The sequence below is a fragment of the Triticum urartu genome, chromosome 2A (assembly GCF_056163025.1).
Source record: "Triticum urartu cultivar PI428250 chromosome 2A, HENAU_Tu73, whole genome shotgun sequence".
NCBI lineage: Eukaryota > Viridiplantae > Streptophyta > Magnoliopsida > Poales > Poaceae > Triticum > Triticum urartu.
Window position 1 is genome coordinate 276,485,493 of NC_141874.1, and position 15,009 is coordinate 276,500,501.

At 52.3% G+C, this 15,009-nt stretch overlaps 1 pseudogene; it reads right to left on the reverse strand.

The window, feature by feature from the left end:
- Positions 1–11,876: 11,876 nt before the first annotated feature.
- LOC147984804 (uncharacterized) lies at positions 11,877–13,807 on the reverse strand (annotated as a pseudogene).
- Positions 13,808–15,009: the final 1,202 nt, after the last annotated feature.

Here is a 15,009-nt window from a genome sequence, read left to right on the forward strand (position 1 = left end):
AAGAGTTCTAGCCAAATACGCCGGTGGGGAGAAGTCCTTGTCTTGATTGCCAAGTCTTGTGGAATCTTCCTTGTATGCGGTAGCCGTCCGAACTGGCCCATGAGTATACGGCCACGGGGGTCCTCGGCCCAATCTAATAGATCGGTAGATGACGTGGTGAGTACCCCCTAGTCCAGGACACCGTCAGAGAGGCTAAAAGCTGGGTCCACGGCCGCAGCAAGGAAGTGCCTCCTTATTACGCGGAAAATAATGATTCCTCCACCTCACAACACGGACCCATCGGACGGGCCACTGTATTTCACGAAAAAACATATCCCTCCTGACCATTGAGACCCACCAGCTATATCTTCGCACGCAAGGAAGTGCATCCATATTACGGGGAAAAAATGATTCACCCCCTGACTGCTGGGACCCACCAGCTACATCTTCGCACGGAAGGAAGTGCCTGACAGTCGGGCCCCACCTGGTTGAAGCGTACGTAGTGTTATCATTCTGGTCGCGAACGTGTACGAACATACTGGTCAATGTAGAGGTGTGCACGTGTCATAGTAGAGGCGCACACGTAGCATGTACACGTACGTACAGCGACCAGGGTGCAAGAAAGAAAATACGGCCACGTACGTACATAGGGGCGGGGTCTCGAACGCCTACTCGTGCATACGTACTGCTAGGGCTTTTGTACATGGCTGGGTCGAAAACGGAGAAGCTGCGCCATCGTCGTGTTCATGGGGAGGCAACTGGCTGGGTCAGAACGGAATGCATCGTCATGTTCATTGGGAGCCAACCGGCTTGGACGGAACAGCCGATGGAAACGAGGCCTGGCATACTGCAGAACGGAGGAAACGGCCTTGTGTTCGACCGGCCATGGTCGAAACAGGATCTTGCTCATCGGGAGGGATCTGGCATACCAAAAAATGGAGGAAACGGACCTCCTATGGTGGAAACGGGGTCCTGGTGATCGGGAGGGGTGTGGCATACCACAAAACGAAGGAAACAAACTTGTGTTGGAGTGCTACGGTCGAAACGGGGGTCCTGTTCATTGGGAGGGGTGTGGCGTACCACAAAATGGGACTCCATGGGATACTGTTCATCTCCACCGTCGACCTCCTACAGCCTCCACGGCCTACTGTTCATCCACCGTCGACCTCCTCCAGCCTCCACGGGCTCCTGTTCATCCAGCCTCCACTGCGCACTCCTCCACCGGCTACTGTTCAACCAACCCTCTCCACGGGGTCCTGTTCAACCACCCCTCCACGGGCTACTGTTCATCCAGCTCTCCATCGGCTACTATTCAACCAGCCCTCAACGGGGTCCTGTTCATCCAGCCCTCCATGGGGTCCTATTCATCCACCCCTCCACGGGGTCCTGTTCATCCACCGGCTTAATCGATCGGGGTACTGTTCATGCAGCGGCAACGACCTCTACTACCATGGGGTCCTGGTCATCCAACCCCCCCACCGGGAACTGTTCATCCAAACCCCCAACAACACCCACTGTTCATCCAGAGGCAGCATCGATCGGCTTCAGTTAGCAGCAGTAGCGAAGGAATCACTTGAGTTCAGTTAACAGGAAGGGATCGATCGCTTAGGTTCAGTAACGTAGCTAGTGCAATTGCTTGGGTTCAATTAGATCCCAATGCCTCACACACACGCGTGTACGTACGAGAGAAACGTGCATCGCTCGGCCCCCGACCACCCACTGTAACCGAGAACTCCCTGATATTTTCCTCGCCCTCGCTTCTACCATGGTTTTTTCCGTCATGGACGGCCCAAAGAATGTCATGCAGCGGCATCTCCGGCCCGCCCAGGACAAAAAGCCCATTTTCTTTCATGATTTTTTGTCATAGAAATAGGAGCCCACCACATCTATGATGATACCGGGTTTTGTCACAATCATCAAAAGACTTCCCATAAATAGAAAAGTCATCCATGAAATCCTCAACAATCTTTTCGCAAAAATCAGAGAATATAGCAATCATACATATTTGGAAGGTAGCAGGTGCATTAGATAAACCAAAAGGCATACGTTTATAAGCATAAGTTCCAAAAGGACAAGTAAAGGTAGTATTTTCTTGACCAGGTTGAGAGACAGGTATTTGTTAAAAGCCAGAGTATTCATCTAGAAAGCAAAAGTGTGTGTGCTTAGATAATCTTTCAAGAATTTGATCAATAAAAGGCAAGGGGTAATGATCTTTTCTAGTTGCTTTGCTTAGTTTCTGTAATCACTTACCATTCTATAGCCTGTAACAATTCTCTGTGGAATAAGTTCATTTTTATCATTAGGAACAACAGTAATACCTCCTTTCTTAGGGACACAATGAAGCTTTAAGATTTCCGTTCTTACCACTTCCTTCATTTTTGGATTCAACCAACGTTGGTGATCAACAATGGGTTTAGCATCAGGTTCCATATTAATTTTGTGCTGACATAGAGTGGGACCTATGCCCTTTAAATCATCAAGAGTATATCCAATAGCAGCCCGATGTTTCCTTAGAACTTTCAATAATCTTTCTTCTTCATGTTCTGAAAGGTTAGCACTAATAATAACAGGATATATCTTCTTTTCATCGAGATAAGCATATTTCAAAGTGTCTGGCAATTGTTTTAATTCAGACACAGGATCGCCTTGAGGTGGAGGAGGACCTCCCAGAGTTTCAATAAGCAAATTGTGTTTAAGCAGAGGACATTGTTCAAAGAAAACCTTATCTATTTCATTTCTTTCATGCATATGTAAATCATTTTCAAGGTCTAGCAAATATTGTTCTAAAGGATCAGTAGGTGGAACAGCAATAGAAGCAAGAATAATTAATTCATCTTACTAGGCAATTCTTTTTCATGATGATTTCTACTAAACTTGGAAAAATTAAACTCATGAGACTCATCACCAAAGCTAACACCGACAGTTTGTTTCTTACAATATATCTTAGCATTAACTGTATTCAAGAAAGATCTACCAAAGATAATGGGACAAAAGTCATCATGTGGGGAACCAAGAACAAGAAAATCAGTAGGGTATTTTATTTTCCGACACGAGACTTCAACATCTCTAACAATCCCAATTGGTGATATGGTGTCTCTATTAGCAAGTTTAACAGTAACATATATTTCTTCTATCTCAGCAGGTGTTATTTCTTTCATGATTTCTTCATATAAAGAGTATGGAATAGCACTCACTAGCACCCATGTCACATAAACCATGATAAGAGTAATCTCCTATTTTAACTGAAATAACAAGCATGCCAACAACAGGTCTATGTTTATCTCTTTTATCTGGTTTAGCAATTCTAGCAGCTTCTTCACAGAAGTAAATAACATGCCCATCCATATCTTCTTCTAAGAGATCTTTAACAATAGGAATACTAGGTTCAACTTTAATTTGTTCATCAGGTTTAGGTGTTCTAATATAGCTTTTGTTAACCACAGTTGAAACTTTAGCATGTTCCTTAATCCTAACAGGAAAAGGTGGTTTCTCAATATAAGCAGAAGGAACAACTGGATCAACATTATAAAGTATAGTTTCCTCTTTGACTGGTACTAGTTCTTTAATTTCTTCTTTAATAGGTAGGTGATATTTAAACCACTTCTCCTTAGGGAGTTCAACATGAGTTGCAAATGATTCACAAAAGGAGGCTACTATCTTAGAGTCAAGTCCATATTTAGTGCTAAACTTTTGAAAAGCATCGGTATCCATAAAAGATTTAACACAATCATACTTAAGTTTAATGCCTGACTCTTTACCTTCGTCGAGTTCCCAATCTTCAGAGTTGCGTTTAATTCTTTCAAAAAGAACCCACCGGAATTCAATAGTCTTCTTCATAAATGAACCAGCACAGGAAGTATCAAGCATGGTTTGATCATTACGAGAAAGTCGAGCATAAAAATTCTGGATAATAATTTATCTTGAGAGCTCATGATTGGTGCATGAATATATTATTGACTTAAGCATCCCCCAAGCTAGAGTGATATTTTCTCCTTCACGAGGCCAAAAATTATATATATAATTCCGATCATGATGCACTAGATGCATAGGATATTTTTTTGGTGGAACTCCAACTTCAATCGATTCCAATTCCATAATCCAATATCATCACATAGCCCATACCATGCCAACGCTTTGAACTTCAAAGATAAAGAGAAAACCTTTCTCATAACTTCATCTACGGGTAAACCTGGAAGCTTAAACAATCCACAAATTTGTTTCACATATATCAAGTGTATATCAGGATGTTCAGTTCCATCTCCTGCATAAGGATTAGCTAGCAGTTGTTCTATCATAACCGAAGGAATGTCATATTCAATATTTTCAGTAGGTGCAGTAGGTTGAGGGGTAGATAATTGTGGTTCCGGGCGAGGTGAAGATACCCCTAACAAACTCCTCAAAGGATTGTTTTCCATATGTAACAAGTGACAATAAATTTCAGCACACTATATAAATGTTTCCTTACCAAATTCCACTTACCAAAGGCGCTTCACTCCCCAGGAACAGCGCCATAAAATAGCCATGATGACCCACAAGTATAGGGGATCAATTGTAGCTCTTTTTGATAAGTAAGAGTGTCGAACCCAACGAGGAGCGGAAGGAAATGACAAGCAGTTTCTGGTAAGGTATTGTCTGGAAGTCCTGAAATTGTAAGTATCGAGTAGTTTGATAGCAAGATAATTTGTAACGAGAAAGGGGAGATAATAGTAACAAAATTGCATCAAGGTAGCCCAATCCATTTGAGGCAAAGGGCAGTCCGAAACTGTCTATTATGATAAGCAAAGCATCCTTGAGGGTACACGGGAATTTCATCTAGTCACTTTCATCATGTTGGTTTGATTTGTGTTTGCTACTTTGATAATTTGATATGTGGGTGGACCAGTGCTTAGGTGTTGTTCTTACTTGAACAAATCTCCTACTTATGATTAACCCTCCCGCAAGCATCCGCAACTACGAGAAAAGTATTAAGAATAAATTCTAACCATAGCATTAAACTTTTGGATCTAGTTGGTCCCTTACGAAATAGCACATAAACTAGGGTTTAAGCTTCTGCCACTCTCGCAACCCACCATCTAATTGCTACTCCACAATGCATTCCCTTAGGCCCAAATATGGTGAAGTGTCATGTAGTCGACGTTCACATGACACCACTAAGGGAATAACAACATACATACTATCAAAATATCAAACACATATCAAGTTCACATGATTACTTGCAACATGATTTCTCCCGTGACCTCAAGAACAAAAGTAACTACTCAAAAATGATAAACACGTTCATGATCAGAGGAGTATTAAATAGCATAATAGGTCTAAACATATAATCTTCCACCAAATAAACCATATAGTAATCAACTACAAGATGTAATCAACACTACTAGTCACCCACAAGTACCAATCTATAGTTCCGGTAACAAGATTGCACACAAGAGATGAACTAGGATTTGAGAGGAGATGGTGTCATTGAAGATGTTGATGGAGATTGCCCTCCCGAAGATGGGAGAGTTGTTGGTGATGATGATGACTATGATTTCCCCCTCCAGAAGGGAAGTTCCCCCGGTGGAATCGCTCTGCCGGAGGGCAAAAGTGCTCCTGCCCAAGTTCCGCCTCGAGGCGGCGGCACTTCATCCCCAAAGTCCTCCTTTGAGTTTTTTCTAGGTCAAAATGACTTATATACCAGAAGATGGGCACCGGAGGTGGGCCGCGGAGGTCACAACCCACCAGGGCACGCTTGGGGGGCCTGGTGGCCCCCTCTGGTGTTTATTGGCTCCAGTATTTCTTAAATAATCCATAAAAATTCTCTGTAAAGTTTCAGCTTATTTGGAGTTGTGCAAAATAGGTGGTCTGACGTAGCTTTTCCAGGTCCAGATTTCTAGCTGTCGAAATTCTCCCTCTTGATGTGTTCCTTGCAAATTATGAGAGAAAAGGCATTAGAATTACTCCAAAAAGTATTATTATGGATAAAAACATTATAAAAACAGTAAGAAAACATGATGCACAATGGATGTAACACATTTCTATGACAGCATAGGTAGGACTATCTTGATTCTGTCATAAAATCGTCATGGATGTACATGTATGACAGAAAAGGTGAGCCAAAGAATATTCTCAAGTATTAGCAGCTGGGTTTTCAATTCAACCACACCTGGAAACTTAATATCTGCAGCAAAGTGTTCAGTAGCAAAGTAATATGATAGTAGTGGTAATGGTGGTAAAAGTTAACGGTAGCAAAAGTAATATTTTTGGTGTTTTGTAGTGATGATAACAATAGCAACAAAAAAGTAAATAAGCGAAGAACAATATATGGAAAGCTCGTAGGCAATGGATCAGTGACAGAGAATTATGCCAGATGTGGCTCATCATGTAACAGTCATAACCTAGGGTGACAGAGAACTAGCTCCAGTTCATCAGTGTAATGTAGGCATGTATTCCGAATATAGTCATACATGCTTATGGAAAAGAACTTGCATGACATCTTTTGTCCTACCCACTTGTGGCAGCGGGGTCCTATTGGAAACTAAGGGATATTAAGGCCTCCTTTTAATAGAGTATTGGACCAAAGCATTAACACATAGTGAATACATGAACTCCTCAAACTACGGTCATCACTGGGAGTGGTCCCGATTATTGTCACTTCGGGGTTGCCGAATCATAACATATAGTAGGTGACTATAGACTTGCAAGATAGGATCAAGAACTCTCATATATTGATGAAAACATAATAGGTTCAGATCTGAAATCATGGCACTCGGGCCCTAGTGACAAGCATTAAGCATAGCAAAGTCATAGCAACATCAATCTCAGAACATAGTGGATACTAGGGATCAAACCCTAACAAAACTAACTCGATTACATGATAAATCTCATCCAACCCATCACCGTCCAACAAGCCTATGATGGAATTACTCACGCACGTCGGTGAGCATCATGAAATTGGTAATGGAGGATGGTTGATGATGACGATGGCAATGGGTTCCCCTCTCCGGAGCCCGGAACGGACTCCAGATCAGCCCTCTCGAGAGAGTTTAGGGCTTGGTGGCAGCTCCGTATCATAAAACGTGATGAATCATTCTCCCTGGTTTCTTCTCCCCTAAAGTGAATATATGGAGTCAAGGTTGAGGTTGGTGAAGCGTCAGGGGGCCCACGAGGCAGGGGGCGCGCCCCGCACCCTCGTGGACAGGTGGAGGCCCCCCTGACATGTATTCTTCTTCCAGTATTTTTTATATATTCCAAAATAATTCTCCATTGATTTCCAGGTCATTCCAAGAACTTTTATTTCTACACAAAAATAACTCCATGGCAATTCTGCTGAAAACAGCGTCAGTCCGGGTTAGTTCCATTCAAATCATGCAAGTTAGAGTCCAAGACAAGAGCAAAAGTGTTTGGAAAAGTAGATACAACGGAGACGTATCAACTCCCCCAAGCTTAAACCTTTGCTTGTCCTCAAGCAATTCAGTTGATAAACTGAAAGTGATAAAGAAAGACTTTTACATACTCTGTTTGCTCTTGTTGTTGTAAATATGTAAAGCCAGTATTCAAGTTTTCAGAAAAGATTATGAACTAAGCATATTCACAATAACATTACCAAAAAAGGCTTTCGCCCCGCTTTATAAATAAAGCAAACCGCCAAAGAGCACACATACAAAGTCAAGTCCACACACACAAACCCAGGTCCCACAACAAAGTACAGAAGTTCAGCTGAGGGCACAGCTCAACAAGCCCAAAGAAAAATAAAGGAACAAAACATGCCGAATGAAGAAAACGCCTAGTCTGGTTCTGGAGGCGGCAGCGGGGGCGGCGGCGACAGGCGGACGGCCATCGAGAGAAGATCGGCGATGAAGGCTGAGATGGCGTCGCGGTCTCGAGGGAGGCTAAGCGGCCGCCAAAGCTGCAAGAAACCCAAGTGTTCAAAAAGAGCGTCAGAAGCCCGTCGGAGAGGCGTGCACTGAATCACAAGCTTATTGCGGACAGTCCAGAGGGTCCATGCAAGGACCCCGATCTCGAGCCACCAAATGTGGCGAGAGGTCACGGGGGACATCTGGAGTTCGGCAAATAGGTCAGGGAAGTTGGTGTGGCACCAATTTCCACCGACCGCTTCGCGAAAGCAGTTCCAGAGGAACTGAGCGGATACACAGGAGAAGAAAATGTGGTTCAAGTCTTTCAGGACCCCACAAAGTGGGCAGATGCCCGTACCCGGGCCATTCCCCTTGCGCACCTCCACCCCACACAGGATCCGACCGTGAATCCATTGCCACATGAAGATACGGTCTTCAGGGGCAGGCGGATGGACCACACCATCGATAGGGGGAGAGGGGCGGAAGATGGGGCGATGTCCATGTATAGCGACTTGGTGGAGAATCGGCCCAAAGGCTCAAGGCGCCAACGCACCAGGTCAGGGCCACCATCCACCATCGGTTCGTGGAGAGCAACACAGTCAAGCAACTCACACCACGCGGCGGATTCCATGGGGCCAAAGGCCCGCCAGAAAGCAAGGCGCCCTAAGTCAAGAAGGGCCCTTTCCACAGAGATCATGGGATCAACGGAGATGGAGAAGAGGTCGGGAAAGTGAGCCTCAAAGGGAGTGTCCCCGGCCTAGTGATCGAACTAGAACAGCGTCGATATCCTGGATCCCACCGAGATGGAGGTCCCGTTACGGAGGACCGGGAGAAGCTGGACAATCGACTGCTAGAACTGAGATCCGCCAGACTTCTGGCAAAAGGCGAGGGGTTGTTCGCGCAAGTATTTGTTCCGGATAATGTCCAGCCAAAGGCCACCATGCCTTTGCGAGATGCGCCAAAGCCAGCGGGAGAGTATGGCGATATTCATCCGTTTAGAGCACATGATGCCAAGGCCACCTTGCTCCCGGGGTTTGCAAATGTCAGGCCAACTGACCATATGATACTTCTTCTTGTCATTGTCGCCCGCCTAGTAAAAGCGGGACTGGACCTTGGCGACCTCCTTGTGAAGGGTCTCATGGAGGCTGTAGAAACTCATGAGGAACAAGAGAAGGCTGGAGAGGGAAGAGTTGATGAGGATCGTCCGGGCCGCTTTGGAAAGCCACCTCCCCTGCCATGGCTCGATGCGTGTTTGGAGCTTGGCCACGGAGGGGCGCAAGTCTGCGACAGTGAGCCGGGAGTCACTAATCGACGTCCACAGGTATGTTGTGGGGAAGGAACCCATGCGGCAATTAAGCCTGTTGGCGATGGCCAAAGCCCCGCGGGGGAGTATCCCATCACCATCACATCACTCTTGGCGAAGTTGATCTTGAGGCCCGACATCTGTTGGAAGCAGAGAAGGAGGAACTTGAGGTTGGAGATATCCGTCTCCGAGCCTTCGACCATGATGATAGTGTCGTCAGCATACTGGAGGATGGAGATCCCGGAGCCACCGGCGTGGTGGGGAGTAATCCCACGAATATGGCCCGCGGCTTTCGCCTTATCAAGGATGGAAGCCAGCACGTCGACGACCATATTGAACAAGAACGGGGAGAAGGGGTCACCTTGTCCGACCCCACAAAGGGTGGGGAAGAAAGGGCCGATCTCACCGTTTATGTTAACGGCCGTGCGCCCGCAAGTGACCATTTGCATTAGTCTCGTGATCCACCGACCGTCGAAACCCTTTAGAAGAAGGACTTCCTGAAGGAAGGGCCAGCTAACCGTGTCATAAGCCTTATGGAAGTCAATCTTCAGAAATACCGCCTTGAGGTTTTTGGTGCGAACCTCATGGAGGACTTCATGAAGGACTAGGACCCCATCCAGGATGTAACGACCCATAATGAAGGCCGACTAGTTGGGATGTGTCACACGATCAGCCAGCAGGGTCGCCCTATTGGCGTACCCTTTGGCTAGTAACCGGAAGATCAGGTTAATGACAGTGATCGGGCGAAATTGACGGATGTCGGACGCCCCAGGGACCTTTGGGATGAGAGAGATGATCACGTAGTTGAGGCGTCCGAGATCAATGGCGCCAACGTAGAACTCGTCGAAGATAGCCATGACCTCCGGTTTAATCATGTTCCAGAAGGTCTGGAAGAATTTAACAGGGAGGCCATCCGGACCAGGCACTGAGGAGGGGTTCATGCCCTTGATGGCTTCCCAGACCTCCTGCTTGGAGAAGGGGGCCGTAAGGGCCGCGTTCTCCGACTCAGACACCAACTGGGGACCAGCCCAACAATCGGGGGCAAGAGAGAGGCCGCTCTGAGGAGCGGCAGAGAATAAGGATCTATAGAATCCGTCAACATGGGATCAGATGTCGCGAGGGTCATGAAGGACCGTCTCACCATCCCACAAAAGAGGGATGGTGTTGCGTCTACGGCGGCCGTTGGCAATGGCCTGAAAGTACGCCGTATTTGTGTCGCCCTTCGGGACCCATTTCTAAGTCTCACGGAGGCGCCAATAAGCCTCCTCATTGGTGTAAATCACGGAGAGCTGGTCTTCCAGGTCATACCGGCAAAGGCACTCGTCCGGAGAGAGCCCCACCGCATCAGCGCGCAGGTCAAGGGCCTGGATCGCGGATAACAACGCCTTCTTGCGCTCCCGGAGGTAACGACCTAGGTTAGCACCCCACCCCTTCATGAACTGTCATCCGCGCTTCGCGCAGAAGTGCCACGAGTCAACGGCCGAGGGGGACGGGGTGGGGGTGGGCGCGAGCCTCGATCCACCGAGCGACAACCGCATCAATGAACCCGGTTTTGGAGAGCCAGAAGGTCTCGAACCGGAATCGAGGGGTGATTGGCGGACACTCATCAGCCGAGGAGAGGAGCAGAGGGACATGCTCCGAGCCAATCCGGGTGATGGCACGAAGGGAGGCAAGGGAGCAGCGGAGGTCCCACTCGCAGGACACTAGGACCCGGTCCAAGACGGACTGGGTCGGGGTGGCCTGCCGGTTGGTCCAGGTGAACCTGGCACCAATCCTATCAATTTCGCGGAGACCAAGTTCGGCAATGAAGTCATTGAACATTTGCATCCGAGCATAGCAGACATTAGCATTGCTCTTGTCTTCCGCAACACGAAGGATGTTAAAATCGCCACCCACCACCACCGGAAGGGAGGCCGCGGAGATCTTCCGGTGGAGCTCCTCGAGAAAGGCGGCAGACCGACTATGGTCTGCCGGCCAGTAGACGATGATGACCTCCCACTTGAAGTTGAGAGACCTCTTGAAAAGCTCCATGCTCACAAGGAATTCTCCCCGGTCCATGCTCCCCACCTCAAAGGTGGCATCCTTCACGCCTAAAAGGATGCCACCCGAGTGGCCGGCACTACCACTAGAAGGGAGCCAATGCCACGCAAAGAGGTGGGAGCTCAGACAGTCAAGCTCAGGGAGAGAGAATTCAAGACGCATGGTTTCTTGGATGGCAACTATGTCAATGTGTTCCTCACGCATGTACTCTATGAGTTGACGGCATCGGCCATCATGGCCGAAACCGCAGATGTTCCAGAATAGGGCACGCATTAAGGCGCCATTGGTGGGCTGCTTGACCCCAGGACACGAGAGGCACTTTGAGAACAGAGGGACGCGGTGCGGGAGCGAGTGCGACCACGGATTTCGACCTCCCCCACCGAGGGAGGGGCACGTAACTGCCTCAATGCCGCCGGGGGAGGGGCCTCACCGGCCGAGGGTGGAACAGGAGGCAGAATGAGAGCCGCACGGGCCTCCGCGAGCCTCCCTTCAAGGATCTCGCGGGCGCGGATAGCCGCAATCTGGACTAAGGGGGGCCAACTTCCCCCCTAAAAATGATCGCCAAGTCAGAGGCCACCTTCGCAAGGTTGCCAAGAGGAATCGACTCAAGAGCAGAGAAGGAACAAGACAAAGCTGAAGGGGGAACAGCAGGCGTACCTGGCTCCAGGTTCCGAGCAGCAGCACGGATCTCTGCCCGCTCGGTGATGGGCAGAGCCGGACTACCCTCGGGGTGCGCCGCATCCAGCCGAGCACTCCGACGGGACACAACCACCGAGGAGGAGGCTGACCGGCCTTGGCGCGAGTAGGCGGCGGACCATGGAGGGGGGTTGGGCGGCCATAGGGGTGGTTACCCAAGCCTCCCCATCCGTGGTCAGGGCCCCCGCTGATGAAGCCAGATGAGCGGACACGGAGCAGCAGAGGAGGAGCGGAGACGGGGTCGGAGCCGGTGCCGGGGGCAGCAGGGTCGGAGGAGCCTCGGGGGGGTGGGCTGAGCGGCCACGGGGGGCGACGCCGGAAGGGGCGTCAGCCATCGGGGCTACAGCCACCGCAGGGGAGACCACCTGATCGACCAGGGGCAGACTGGGGACCGGAGTATCCGCCGAGGGGAGGACCAACTCTAGTCCCAGCGCGACGGGAGCAGCCAAGGAGGGAGAGCGCAGTGAAGAAGCCGTGCAGACGACCAGGCCGATGCTGGAGATATCGCTCGCCTCGGAGGAGGTCGCCGCAGAAGTCGAGGGGCCGCCGAAGGCCTGGCTGAGGGCGGCCTGGCGTCCCTTGCCCTGGCGGCAGGAGGAGGGAGCCAGGGGGACGGGGAGCGGGAGTCCTCCGAACCCCCCCCCCCCTCATCCGAGCGGTGGAAGCGGCCACGGTGACATCCGTGGCAGTCCCCATCGGCCCCCGGGTTGCCACCAGGGAGGACGACGTCGAAGAAGCGGGGGCGGCCGACGTGGTTGGGAGGCTCGGGGGAGATCCTGGGGTCAAAGCCCTAGACGTTGAAGAAAACACGGACGGTGGTGCGGAGCTTGGCGGAGTCGAGACACTTGACCTTGACCTCCTCCTCTTTGCGCAGAGAGAGCTCATCGACCACCACCACCTTGCCCAAGAGACGGGACATCTGGCGGATGACGAGCTCAGAGCGCGTAATATCAGGGAGGCCGGCCACAAGAATCCAAGCGGTGTCAAGAACGGCCATGGCCTGAGCATCAAGGATCGGCTCAGAGATGTCGACAACCAGTTGGTTGAGAGCGAGCATGATCCGGCCACTATGTGTCACGTAGCCGTAGCTGATGGCGTCGGGGAAGACGACGATGAAGATGTGGCCAGCGGTGGGGGTGACCGCCCAGTCCCACTGGCGACGGTAGAGGTGGTTGAGCTCGGCCTCGATCATCTCCGGGGAGGCCACCCCGTTGACCACTGTGACGACCGCCTGGAGGGAGGGGGAGGGAGGCGGCACGTCAGGGACCTCGAGGTGGAAGAAGCCCAACCCCTCGATGTCGTGGCCGTACATCATGAGCTCGGACAACACCGGACGGTCCGGGCACAGGAGGGCAGGGTGCCCCGGATCCTTGCAGAGGTAGCAGCACTGGAGGTTGACCCATTCGACTTGCGAGTGGCCCGCCACCCCGCAATTGAAGCACGGAGGGAGGGGAAGGCGTGAGACGGGGCCCGGAGCGGAAGAGGAGCATGGAGCCGGGGGTAGGGTCAGACTAGGCGCCCCGCCCTGCGCCGTGGCGCTTCTTCTTCTTGGCGGGGCCGGAGCGTCCACGGGCAGGGCCCCCGCCAGGAGCAGCAGCCGCGGACGAGGGCGCGGACGCCACTGCATGAGGTGGCATGTACTTCCGGGCGGGACTGCGCGGAGAGGTCGGTCGAGAAGACCGAGGCGGAGTGGGAGATCGGGCGCGACGGGGAGCAGGGGAGGGCGAGCAGCGCCGGGAACGCCAGTCACCCGAGGCAGCCGGACGGGGGGAGCGGGATCGTCCCCGCGAGTCGTGGCGGCTCGGGGAGCGGCGGTCCGCGCGACGTCTCTCCTGGAGGTCACGAAGCTCGCGACACAGCTCGTCCTCGCGGTGGAGCGCCTCGAGCGATGGCAAAGGAGGATCGCGCCAGTCGGACCGCTCGTCGGCGTGGCGTTTGTGCCACACGCCGCCATCATCCCACTCCTGGGGCATCAGGGGCCGAGGCGCAGGAGGGGGGCGGGGGGGCAGGGGAGAAGGAGCCACACCGGACGCTGGCCGGGAGGGTGCGGGGACGGAGGTGAGCAGCGGGGGGGATGCAGGGGGACTAGGGGAAGCAGAGGGGATCGATCAAGAGCAGGGGCGGCGGACGATGGGACTGGGGGAATCGGGCGGCCCCTGGGGAGCCAGATCGAGGCACTAGAGAGCTGGGCCTAGGGCACCCAGGTGGCCCAGCTCCCATGGGCCGATCCAGCTGAGGGGGGAGGCCCGGTCGGCGGGAGCCGAGGGTGGGCCGGGCCAGGGCCCAACACACCCGGCGCGGAGGGGGCCTGGCCCAACAGGCAGCACGGGTTGCACGCGCGTAGGGTTTCAGCTCCCGCATAAGGCGCCGCCGCCACCGCCGGCGCGGTACCGAAGTGAGCCGGCGACCGGCGAGATGGAGCGAGGGAGGGCCGGAAACGGAACGCGGAGGAGCCGAAGGCAGCGATGAATGGCCGGAAGGGCGACAGCCGCCGCACTGGGGGCGAGGGCACAGGGCTGCAGCGAGCCGTGGGCGGCGTCGGGGGCGCCACCGGGCCGGCACCGAGCACCGGACGGCACCAGGAGGAGCGGGCGGCGCCCCTTTCGGAGCGGCCGGCCACGCCCAAGGTCCGAGCGCGCTGGCGGCGAGCAGCCCCGGCCCTCAACGCCGTGCCTTGGCAGCCATCGGCCCAAGACGAGCTCAAGGGCAGCGCCTGCACCCGCGACGGCCGCGAGCCGGTGGCAGAACCCCGCTCCTGGGGGGTTGACCCACCGGGCCGGCAGGGCCGCACGGAGCGGCGCAAGGGGTGGCGGCTGGAGAGGCGGGCGGGGGGAAGGGAGGCTCGTCGGCCAGATCCACCTAGCGCAGCCGGGGGCGGGGGGGACCGGACACGGGGGCCACGGCAGCCGGCGAAGACGGAGGGGACGGAGCCACGAGGGCTGGGGAGGGACAGGCGACGGGAGCGCCGGTGAGGATGCCGGACGTCGCGGCCGGGGGCGCGTCGTCCCGGACATCGCCAGGAGAATCGCCGGAAGCCGAAGCCGCAATCATCCAACGAGTCGCCTGCCCATAATCCACAATAACATTTAGGTCTCATGTTTACTCATATCAATGACATAATCAACTAGCGAGAAACAATAATAATAAATCTCGGAT